Source organism: Engystomops pustulosus, chromosome 10 (assembly GCF_040894005.1).
Source record: "Engystomops pustulosus chromosome 10, aEngPut4.maternal, whole genome shotgun sequence".
NCBI classification, from domain to species: Eukaryota; Metazoa; Chordata; class Amphibia; order Anura; family Leptodactylidae; genus Engystomops; species Engystomops pustulosus.
The window spans coordinates 14,974,327-14,987,099 of NC_092420.1; the positions used below are offsets into that span (position 1 = coordinate 14,974,327).

Below are 12,773 nucleotides of genomic sequence, written 5' to 3' on the forward strand. Positions count from 1 at the left end.
ACCATAGAGATCATAGAGACCATAGAGATGGTAGTGATCATAGGGACCATAGTGATGGTAGTGATCATAGGGACCATAGTGATGGTAGTGATCATAGGGACCATAGTGATGGTAGTGATCATAGGGACCATAGAGATCATAGAGACCATAGTGATGGTAGTGATCATAGAGATTATAGAGATGGTAATGGTCATAGAGACCATAGTGATGATAGAGATTCTAGTGATCATAGAGATTGAAGTGATTGTTGGGATCATAGCATTACCTGTTCTCCTAGTGGTCAGGGATTATCCGTGGTATGACATCTGCACTGCTTGATGAGCCCGATTGACTAAAAGTTGGGTCCATGAGCTCCACCTCGGTGCCCATTTCAACAGGAAATACAGCTGTAAGCTGCGATAGTCATCCCATAACACATGACATAAGTCTGAACAGGGCCTTATACCAAATATATCATTAACCCCTCATTTACATTGGATGAAAATTTCCTGAATCTGCTCATTTTGTTGGGTTCAGCGGATGTGGACTTATGTTCTGATCTGGTATGTGATATGGTATGTACCTCTATGTCCTGCCCGCACCTTGTGGAACCTGTTAGCACCTCTATCTGTGTGTGACACTCCTCACATACCTCTCATGTGGGTGGCTCGTCCTGTGAACAGGTAACAGGCGAAACTGGACCCGGAAGGAAGTGTCACGTCCCAACGCCCAAGGTGACAGCACAGAGAATGGAGAAGTTCTTCAGATCCAAACAGTCCAGAAATGAGTTGGACTCTTTGGTCAGACAAATCAATTTTGTAATTTTAATCACCGACACGGACTGACGGATGACGTGATTCCCCGTGATTAACCCCTTCCTAGCCAGTTTGACCTGTACAAGTCACCCGCTGACCCATAATAACGTAAATTTTTTTAATGTACTGACTATGACTGCTGTGGGTATAGAAGACTATGAGGCAGAACGCTATAAACTAGGACATGTCATGGTCTTTATAGGTATAAACACGTAAAGGCAAAATATCCTCGGTTTACTGGTCGGGTTTATTTCCAATTAACCGACCCATAAAATTTAAGGACAGCGATTATTGTGCAAACAGAGCGTTCCTGTGGATACGTATATATACAGTATATACATGGCCAAGGGTCAGGATACCAGTTATTGGTATGGGAATGCCTCAAGCAGATGTTATGGGTTATTGGGATTGGGCATGTTGGGTATCAATATGCCCAATCGTTTGTTCCCATTGGGGGTGCACTCCCACACGAGCCAGGGGGGCCACGTAATCCAACTTTTATTGGGTCTCCTCACTGATTAATAGAGGTTATACCTCTCTATGACTTGTATCTACCTGAATGGGTGATATTTAAAATAATATTATCCTTTTGGGATGAAGCCCTTTAAATTGCAACCACATGAGATGCAGGACAGATACAAATCTCAGATGATTTACAATGATATAGGTTTAAAAAAGCTTATTCATTTTAAAAAACAAAACAAAACCTGTGACCAGCAATATGGCCGCCATAGGGTTATCACACAGCTTTCCTGGTTGCAATTTTGACCATACAGCCAGTATTAGGTATTGTCCCTGGAGAGATGTGTAATTGTGTATGTTTTTTTTAGTAGCAGCAGGACTGTGAAATATAGATTTATATTCCAGGATTGTAGCATCTCCATGTGCACTGGAGACGTGTCCTCACACTGCTGTGCTCTTTGCAGGCGGTGTTAGGTATTGTTCTTGGAGAGCTGCATGTAAAAATATCTTTATGTATGTTGTTAGTAACAACAGGATTGCAAATGTTATGTTTTTTTTTTATTCCAGGATTGTTGCTTCTCTAAGTGCACTGTGGGTGTGTCCTCACACTGCTGTGCTCTTAGCTCTCTGCAGCCAGTGTTAGGTATTGTCTCTAAAGTGATATGTAATGATATTTTAGTGAAATATGGATTTATATTGCAGGATTGTAGCTTCTCCAAGTGCACTGGGGGGGGGGGGGGGGGTGTCCTCACACTGTTGCGTTCTGCGTTCTCTGCATTCAGTGTTAGGTGTTATCCGCGGAAAGCTGTTTGTAAGCATATGTTAAGCATATGTATGTTGTTAGTAGCAGCAGGACTGTTAAATATGGTTTTGTATCCCAGGATTGTAACTTCTCCCAGTTTCCTTGCACTGCTGCACTCTTAATTCTCTGCATTGAATTGCTCCGCAGTCCATCCCCTACTACTACTGTAGTATTAAAGGAGAAAATGTTTGTAACAGCATTAAATCAGAGCAGAGGGTATATAGAACTTTAGAGTAGTTCAATACATTGGGCACAGAGCACAGCAGTGTTAGGTTATGCCCCAGTGAACTCGATAAAGCTTTAATCCTGGAATATTAAGGCTATATTCACACTGCCGTTGCCCGCCCGTACCGGGCAACGGCAGTGCACGGGGAGAGGAGGAGGAGGTGAGCGCAGCGCCGTATTACGGGAAAAGATAGGACAGGTCCTATCTTTTTCCCGGGTACGGAACAGTACGGTGCCGCACGTGTGCTGCACCGTACCGCTCCCGTAGGGTGCTGTGCGCCCATAGAAGTGTATGGGGGACGTATATCGGCCGTATATACTTCGGCCATATATACGTCCCCCATACGTTAGTGTGAATGTAGCCTAATAACATTTTCACATTTCTGCTGCTACTAATAACAACAACTCACACATAGGTATGATTACACATCTCTCCAGGGACAGTACTCAACATTGGCTGCAGAAAGCACAGAGCACAGCAGTGTGAGGACATGTTCTCTTGGAAAAGGTTTAGTCCTGGAATATTAATCCATATTTAACAGTCCTGCTGCTACAAACAACATACACAAAGGTCTGATTGCACAGCTCTCCAGGGACAATAGCTAACACTTGCTGCAGAGAGCACAGTAGTGTGAGGACATGTTCTCTTGGAAAAGGTACAGTCCTGGAATATAAGTCCATATTTAACAGTCCTGCTGCTACAAACAACATACACAAAGGTCTGATTACACATCTCTCCAGGGACAATACCAAACACTGGCTGCAGAGAGCACAGCAGTGTGAGGACATGTTCTTTTGGAAAAGGTTCAGTCCTGGAATAGTAATCCATATTTAACAGTCCTGCTGCTACAAACAACACACACAAAGGTCTGATTACACAGCTCACCAGGGACAATAGCTAACACTGGCTGCAGAGAGCAGATAGCACAGCAGTGTGAGGACATGTTCTCTTGGGAGAAGCCACAATCCTGGAATATAACTCTACCTCATTGTGCAGACATATTGGGGAATATCTGCCATCCAGGACTATAGAATAAGCTGGAATAGTGGAGATGGAAAGTTCGTAACAATCCTATAGGTGAAGCTATGTCTGCTATTCCAGGTATGTGTATCTTTATGCCTGCAGCCTTGGATGTCAATCGCCACGTCCATGTACGGCTCTGTGGAATATGAGCAGTTGCCAGACATTGCAATTAAAATAATTGAAAAAGCCATTGCAGGAGTCCCGCCATATACCACTATAGGTACAGGTGTTTTAGTTTACGGAAGAAATCCCATAAAAAATCCCCATTAGGCTGTAGGAGCAATTGCAGGAGATGAGTCATGGTGACCCTAACCTCTGCGGTTAAAAATACAAATTTCATCTTCACTTTTTGATTTTTTTTAAAAAAACAGCGCCTCTCTTGTCCTCAGGTGGCATGTGGTATTGCAGCAGAGTTCTAATAATTTCAATGGAGGTAAACCACAATACCAGACAGAAACTATGGTGCTATTTCTGCCTTTAAAGGGGTTGTCCACTAGAAAACCTTATCCCCTATTCCTGTGAATGAAGCGTGATCAGCGCCCCCTTAACTACATGAGATCAGAGAAGTCAATGGAGCGCAAGAAACGCAGAAAAGTCTCTGGAAGACACCGTTCTCATGCTTTCTGGGGGTCCCCACGGTGGGCTCCCGATTTTCAGACCCCAATCCTGTGGGAGTGAATAATTGTGTTTTTATAAGACATCCCCTTTAAGTGCACACATCCAATTCTGATAGGACTGACATAAAATTCCTATGATAATACAGAACCACCGGAGCAGGGATGGTCACCATGGATACGTTATGGGAATACACAATAAGTAATCCAAGAGCCGCCATGTTCACAGGTCATTAAACTGTAATCCTATCCTCTAATAAAAGTCGCCCTGACCGCTCCGGACCGGGGCAGTAAGAACATATCGTTTTGTTCTGATTTTAATGTGGGGCCCGGGTCACATTGTCCCGTTAATGTGGATTTCAGAACATTGCACGGAACGGTTGCGTTGGGCACATATGTGCGCATATACTATCTGTCTGTACGTGGCCATTAGCAACCTATGGGGCAGATTTATTAAAATAACCAATCACAGCGCAGCTTTAATTTCACCAGAGCACTGATAGAAATGTAAGGTGCTCTCTGATTGATTGATATGGAAGCGATATAATGAAAGCTGTTTCTGACTGGAGATCCCTATAATGAGGTTGTATTGTTCCCCCATATACTATATATTATGTAATGTAGTAGATTTGGGGCCGCCTTGGGGTGCAACTACTACCTCTACACCTCATTTATACAACATACCTGCCAACATTTGCCAAAAGCGGTGCACCGCGAAGAAGACTGGCAATGCCCACTGTTTAGGCCATGCCCCCCTGTGGGTAAATGATGCACACCCTTTTTGGAAACAGGGTCTGTTATTGTCGTACTTTTTTTGGTATGTGTCCGCTACATAAGGTGCCCAATACACAGTTCAAATGGACTTAGAGTCCCGTGTATTTAGGAGCATTCCTCTGTTATTGGTAGATTTGTCCCCTCTTCCTGCAATGGAGGAGGTCTCCCCCTTTTTGGGAGCCTACCTGAAGTTTTAATATTGCTTTACTGGTGCAAACCTATACTTTACATCGCTGAAAAATGTTCCTAAAATATCCTTCCACTCCTCATACAGTACTATAATACTCTATATTTTGTTAATTATTTTGAATAATTTGGCAACTGGGTTTCGACCAGTTGGGGGTGTATCTCTGTACTCGTTGAAACTGTCTAATCAGTGATGATTTTGTGGGGACACACCAGGGGCGTAACTTGAGGGGGTGCGGTCGCACCTGGGCCCAAGAGGCTTAGGGGGCCCATGATTTGTCACTTATGAGAAGATTAGTACTTTAAACCATGCATTGTAGTCAGGGGCCTGGCACAGACTTTGCACTGGGGCCCTTCAGCTTCAAGTTACACCACCACTGGGCCACAACCCTTTGCTTGGACACTGTCCAATCATTACTGACTTTGTGGGGACACACCCCTCTGACAAAAGTTATAGGTAGCACCCAATTGTCAATTTTATAACAGAGGAAAGACGTGACACAGAGTTAGGCTCCAGAATTGTAGCTTTATGGAGAATGTAGTGAAACGGGCATATAGTCCAATAATAGTAAGATCCACGTCCTGAGGGGGGAGTCATACAACTCGTATCTCCTACAAGAACACTGACCACATTGTCTCTCCTATTACACATCCAGACGCACACACGGCTTATATTTCCGCACAGATAACAGCTGTATTTGGCAATGATGCACTCATGGGGTCGGGGCTGAGTAATCTGCTATGGTGTGATATGGAAGCATATCCCAATTGTACGCACGCTCCCTAATATCAGTCTCCAGGGAGGGGGAGGGGGTGACTAACTGGAGCAATGTGCCAACAAGTCTATCTGTGCCCTTGTGCCAGTGCATCATTTCCTCATATTTTTTGCCGTTCTTACGTCTTACTAAGTAAGAAATTCTTTGTGATTTTCTTGCATCATCCATAGTTTAAAGGGAACCCGTCACCTTGGCCCTTGACCAAGGCAAGAAAATTTTTCTGTGGCCCCTGCCCTATGTTAAAGGGGCAAAGTAAAAAATAAAGGATACTTAGTGGTATCTACAGCACCTTCTGAAGTCTTCTGGAAGAGCCTTATCTTTTGGGTTCTCGGTTCCCCTTATTAGGTGTTCCACCGGGGGATAGTCACTAGGCCTTATAAACCTGGTTCAACTGGCATTATATGGTCAGTTGACCCAACCAACATTTTATGAGTAGGGAAAAGGGGTTTAGAAGTCAAGAAAGTAGGGTTCACTTCTATAAAATTTGGTAGATCCAAGCATTTTCCATGAGAAGAAACAAGGGTGTACTGTAGGTTACTGATACTGTTCCTTGGGCCCATCCAATAACATTATTCTAGGAACCAATCCTTTATCTTCCTCCAAGAAGAAGGCCCTACAAGTCTCTAAATTAGGTTCTCTTCTCTTGTATTTGGTTAGACCCTTGGCCCACTGGAAGATTCATTAGTTTTCTGGTGGGTAAGTCCTACACTGCTCGAGAAACAGATATCGGTCATCTGAAGACACTTTCCGTTAACCTTGACTGACATCTGAGAGTTCTCCATCAGATATTGCGGTTTAGCGTGAAGACCTTTATCTCTAAAATACAACAATTTCCCATTGTCATGTGGTATATACATGTCATCTCGAGGATCGGTGAAGAAGTGCTCTCAAGTTCACATAAATAAGAAAAGTACAGAAGAAATGAGGAAGTGCAAGATTTCTTCATATTTTTTTACTTCTTTGTTCTATACATTCGTTACTATTTTTATCGTTCCATGATGGTGTGACCCCAGTGTCGTCCTTGTCAGCCCTTCTTTGTTCTAAGGAAAACAATTCCAATGAATTGTGGAAAAAATTCTGAAGAAGTCATCCACGTTGCCCAATTTTAACGACGACATAAAGTCTGTAACTTCTCCCCTGAATTTTATGACCAGCCATCCATGGAAAAATGCGAAATCCAGAAGATGACCTTCTATGAAAATTGGGTGAGATGATACAGTAGGTTCTCCTTCAAGAGAGGAAAAAGCCACCGCCAGGTATTTGTGGTGGCTTATCCCTTGAGTTTTTGTGAATGGCCATACATGGACAAATGTGAAATCCAGAAGTTGACCAGGTTGGACAGTTGGGTAAGAAAGTTCTCAATGGAGATGCTGCAGGTATTTGTGGTGGTCACTTATCTCAACTGAGATTTTACGTCTGGCCATTCATGGACAAATGGTAGAAGATGACCAGAGATGACCAGTTGGGTGAGAAGATACAGAAGGTTCTTGATAGAGAGAGGATTCAAACACTGCAAGATATATTTAGTGGCCACTTATGCTTCCCGAGTTTTTACGACTGTCCATACATGGACAAATGGGACATTCAGAAGGTGACCAGATAAGGCCATTGGGTTGGAAGATACGGTTATCCATAGAAAGACGAATAAGCCGATCTTTGGTATCTCCTTGGGACCAAAAGGATTTGAAATGTTTAGATCCAAAAACCTGATCCTTTGTACGCCCAATGTTTCTCCTCAAGAAAAAGTTGGGGGCTTCCCCTTTACATTGGATGGTCAACTGGTACAACCATAATCTTAACTTTTAGCCACCAATCAGCAGTTCGGAGTAGTAGCAAGTGTCAAAACTAAGAAATAAAACAGATATGGGAGCACAACTAGTGGCCAGAGCTGGTAACTACAGCGCAGATCTAATTCACTTGTACATTAATGGATTGGCCACAAGACAGAGCTGTAAGAGTTGGGAACTGGGTGTTGGACCATCACCATTCATATAATGATGGACTATTTTAAATGCCTCAGTATACCCAATTGGGGAAGATTTATCAGAAGCGTCTGAGAGCAGAACTGCTCAACATGCTCATGGCAACCAATCAGAGCTAAGCTTTCACCTCTGTTTTTATATTGAAAGCTGTACTCTGATTGATTACTATGGGCGATTAGAACAGTTCTACTCTTGGACACTTCTGATAAATCTCCCCCATTGCAATGACTCTAGTAGCTGATAGTGAACCCATACATCTGTGCAGCGGAGAACACCCTGGGAAAAAACTATTTACTTTTAACACATAAAACATGAGTCTTCTCGGAAGACGCACCACCCCGGTATTGTGGACTTGTTAAGGGATTGAACAGTTGTGCAAACCTTTTGGTTCCTGCACACATCTGGGTTTTACCATTCTTAGAGATACTGGGTATGTGGAATGTTTGCTTACTGGGATCCAGTTACAAATGCAGATGAGGGAATCATGTGTTGGTGTATTTGAGGAATGACCAGGTCAGTGATAGACTGTGCTGCTGGGGTATGGGTCACCTGGAGCTGACGTGGACACTATTATCTTGGTCTTCCTGGTCCCATCTTGCGTCTCTTACCCAACTCTCGGGAGGTCACTCATGAGTTATTAAAAGTTAAAGGGCATCAGGATGAAAGACTATATGCAAATGAGCCTGAGGGGCTATGGAGCCTGGAGGCCCTCAGGCTCATTGGCATAAAATCCTTCATCCTGGTGGTAGATGCCCTTTAAGGGACCGACGGAATCTGCAATTGCAACATTATTGGCTGCCACCCTACTTGCCCAGGATCAGATATATAGCACTAAATGGGCTTTATTAACCCCTTCCCTGCCGAGTATTGTGTCCCTGTTTTGTTATGGATCGTTAAGGAATGACTTCACAGAGGGAACTTGAATCATATGTTCTTATGCTACGCTCGCTGACGCATATACGTCGCCAAGGATCTGTCAATCACGTATGATCCTCCTGAGGGGTTCACGTTTTTTTTAAAAAATTGTAATTAATCATTATTAGGGAATATCATCCGGTGACATCTCGTAGTCATGCTCCAGGTATAAGGCTTCAATATCCAGGGAAGATTCTCAGCGTCTGGAATGTGAGGACAATTAGTCATCCGGTGATACATTAATGACACAGGTACAACAAGACAAGGTGTGTCCGTGACCGGGGCTCCTCCACCTGTACGCCTCACCATTATTACCTCTATTAGGTCCCAGTGATTTGTTTTCCCTGCAGTAGTGGGAATACTGTCACCCATGGGTGCCCTTGTTGAAAAAAACCCTACATATCATATAGAAATCGTTGCAAACTTCATCTTATACTACTTAATAGATGCTGTAATATCATCAGTATAATGGAATCCTATAGGTCCGTATAAGGATTATATGAACACATTTCACATAAGACCCCATAAGATCCTATAGGCAGCCATGTAAGGTCCAAATATGGCGGATATTATATACATGGGCATATTACACCCACTAGAAAGCAGCAGAGGCAAAAAAAATCCTTTAAAAAAAAAAACCAAAATCGGAACATTGGCATAAAATATGAATTGTAACGTTTGACAATAACATCACAAAGAAACAAAATTACTCCAGGGAGTCAAAATGCGTAGGTAACTTCCTATTCTGATGTGTAACTGGAATTTTAACACAATTTTGGAATAAAGCTGAAGATTTTAACCCTCTATTACACTGATCTCCTTTGAGATATGCTGGATTTTATTTTATTAATTTATTTTTTTAACAAAAAGTTCTAAAACTCTACAAAACCTGAAACGATATCGTCATACTGTCATTGCCAATACCAGGCAGTCCCCAGGTTATGTACAGCATCGGTTCTGTAGGTTTGTTCTTAAGTTGAATTTGTATGTAAGTCGGAACTGTATATTTTATAATTGTAACCCGAGACAAATATTTTTTTGGTCTCTGTGACAATTGAAGTTAAAAATGTTGGGTTGTCATAAGAACCAGGATTAGCAATACAGCTTCATTACAGACACCTGTGATAACTGTTATAGCTGAGTATTGTAGCCTGGGACTAAAGTAGTTAAATTACCAATTACCAGAGGTCCGTTTGTAACTAAGGGTCGTCTGTAAGTCGGGTGTTCTTAAGTAGGGGACCCTCTGTACTGAGATTTTGAATAGGACACAGGGATTATGAGTGAGTAGCACTTCTGCCTTGCAGCACTGGGGTCCTGGGTTTGAATCCCACCCAGGTCAACATCTGTAAAGAGTTTGTATGTTCTCTCCGTGTTTGCGTGGGTTTCCTCCGGGTCCTCCGGTTTCCTCCCACACTCCAAAACATACTGGTAGGTTGATTAGATTGTGAGCCCCATTGGGGACAGGGACCAATTTGACAAGCTCTGTGCAGCGCTGCGTAATCTGTGTGCGCTATATAAATAAAGAATTATTATTATTATTAACAAATCTTCATGCGAATAGATCTAAAGAACTGCATTCATGTCACTACAGCTGTGTGCTGCCACCTCTCGAAGATTAAAGTTAAAATTCATTAAAAACCAGTTTAATTCAGGTTTTACCCCTCCATGCAACCTGGAGGAGCGCAGCCTCTGTACAGTGACACTCTGTGGATATCCCTTTGCCTAGGGGAGATTTACTCGCATTTTTTTTGCTTTCTTTAAATTACATCATTTTAATATATTTTCCATTTTTGGCTAAAAGAAAAAAAAAACAGTGAGAGCAGATAAGTTCACGCTGTGTGCTATCGGGGGTAGGAGCCTTCCAGTAAGGGCTGAGACACTGACATGTGTATGTAAATGGGTGTCAGAGGAGGGGTGAGGCTGTGACGTCCTCTGTTGTGTCACCGGTGGGATGGTCAGGGCTGGGAAACTGGAGTTTCACCTTTTCAGTATCACAGAGGGAGAGGCGAAGGATTACAAGGAGAGGAGTGCAGCCTCTGGACAGCAGCTCGGTGGATTACTGCTCATCATGGGGGACCTAGTGCAGGGAGAGAAAGCATAGGAGGTAAGTAGTCATGGGGGACCTGCTGGAGCCGGCACTGAGCTGCCCCCCGGACACTTGCCCTGCAGCTGGCGCCGGATCAACTACAAAGTTATGGAGTAAAGTAACTTGCTGTCAAGTCTTCTTTAAGGATTTCAAAGATTTTTTTCCGTATGTTCTTCCGTGTTTTTTTTTATTTTTTAAATCCGTTAATTTTGTAGAATATTTAAATATATTTATCCAACTTTTTCTAGAATTTTTAAAAATTTTTTTACGAGTTTGCGAGCTCGTTTATTCCTTTCTTCCTTTAAATTTTGACTATTTTGCTCATAGTATTTTTGTTTGAACTTTTGACTGTTTTTATGGAGTTTTTGTGAAGCTTTTGAACACAGTTTTTTTTTTTTAAATGGAATCTTTGATAATTTTTTCAACATTTAGAATTTTGGAGTTTTTAACGTTGCTGTTCCTAATTCGGGGAGTTTTTTGCTATTTCTTTTTTTCTATTTTGTTCACTTTTTGTTTTGCTATTTTTCATTTTCCCATTGATTTTTTTGAATCCACACCCAGGACATTAGCACTTCATTATCATTTAGCAGCCACTGCAATTATTATTAATCATTTTAAATACATTTGTTGGGCGCTGTCAAGGCGCTGCTGACTCGTGTTGACAGTCTACTATATACACAACCTCCCTTCGTGGTCGGCAATGCTGAAACGTACACATTAGATTGTTAGCTCTTCAGCTTAGTCCCTGGACTGTCTAGGAAAGGACGTGGTTAACCCTTAATGCACTTGTTGCAGTTGAACGAGTCATGACCTGGCCTCATGTCCCTAATGTAGGACACTTGTGTTGTTCCGCAGCTACTTGCATTGAACTTCATTCAAACATATGAAAATATGGGCTCCCATTACAAAGATATGCAAAGCTGAGTGTTTGTAAAGGGATTGGCTTGTGGCTAGAGTATATTTAATGGGTATTGTATAACAGCGTGTGTGATGTGTTTCTCTACATCGTATTGTCAGGGGTATGATATAGCTTTATATAGTGTTTGTATAGATGGACAGATCTGGATAAACAATGTATAGACCCATAGTCATCCTATATCTACTATATTCACAAAACAGCCAACGTACGTCTATCTATGTCTGGTCATACACTTGACATAACTTGCACATGCATGCTCGGCTGTGTGTATATATGTTCTGTATGAGGGAGCAGGAGATAACTCCTTCCTACTACTTCTCCTCCCTGACATCCGGGAGAGTCATGAGCCCGACACCAAAATCAGTGAATTTAGTTGAAATTAACTTTATGAAGTATTAAAAATTATGAGAAATTCCTTACAAAGATAATGCATACCAGAGGCACAGGTTGGATATATACTATGCCTGCATCAAGATAGAAAGGGGATGGATAGATAGATAGATAGATAGATAGATAGATAGATAGATAGATAGATAGATAGATATGAGGTAGATAGATATGAGATAGATAGATAGATAGATAGATAGATAGATAGATAGATATGAGATAGATAGATAGATAGATATGAGGTAGATAGATATGAGATAGATAGATAGATAGATAGATAGATAGATATGAGATAGATATATAGTTAGATATGAGATAGATAGATAGATAGATATGAGATAGATAGATAGATAGATAGATATGAGATATATAGATAGATAGATATGAGATAGATAGATAGATAGATATGAGATAGATAGATAGATAGATAGATAGATATGAGATAGATAGATAGATAGATATGAGATATATAGATAGATAGATATGAGATAGATAGATAGATAGATAGATATGAGATAGATAGATAGATAGATAGATAGATATGAGATAGATAGATGGGATAGATACAAAATATAAATATGAAATAGATATAAGATGTCTGTATCTGAATACAGTGTCGGATGGGCCCACCGGAGCACCATAAGATCCTCCGGTGGGCCCTGGTTCAAATCAATACTGAACTCTGCAGAAAACAACCCAGTTTGGAGGATGCTAGTGTCTATTTTCTGGGGGATGATGAAAGATGGGCCCATAGATTTATTTTGTCTAGTGGGCCTATTAAACCCCAGTCCGACACTCAGGGATGGATGGATGGATAGATAGATATG

The 12,773-nt window shown here is 41.7% G+C and overlaps 1 protein-coding gene and 1 long non-coding RNA gene across 6 annotated transcripts in view; one reads left to right on the top strand and one right to left on the bottom strand.

The window, feature by feature from the left end:
- Window positions 1–12,773, top strand: part of FRMD4B (FERM domain containing 4B) — a 186,841-nt gene that overhangs the window by 161,913 nt on the left and 12,155 nt on the right. The gene's annotated exons all lie outside the window — the stretch shown is intronic.
- The window catches only part of LOC140104795 (uncharacterized), a 39,301-nt gene that overhangs the window by 10,174 nt on the left and 16,354 nt on the right, over window positions 1–12,773 (bottom strand). The window lies entirely within an intron of this gene.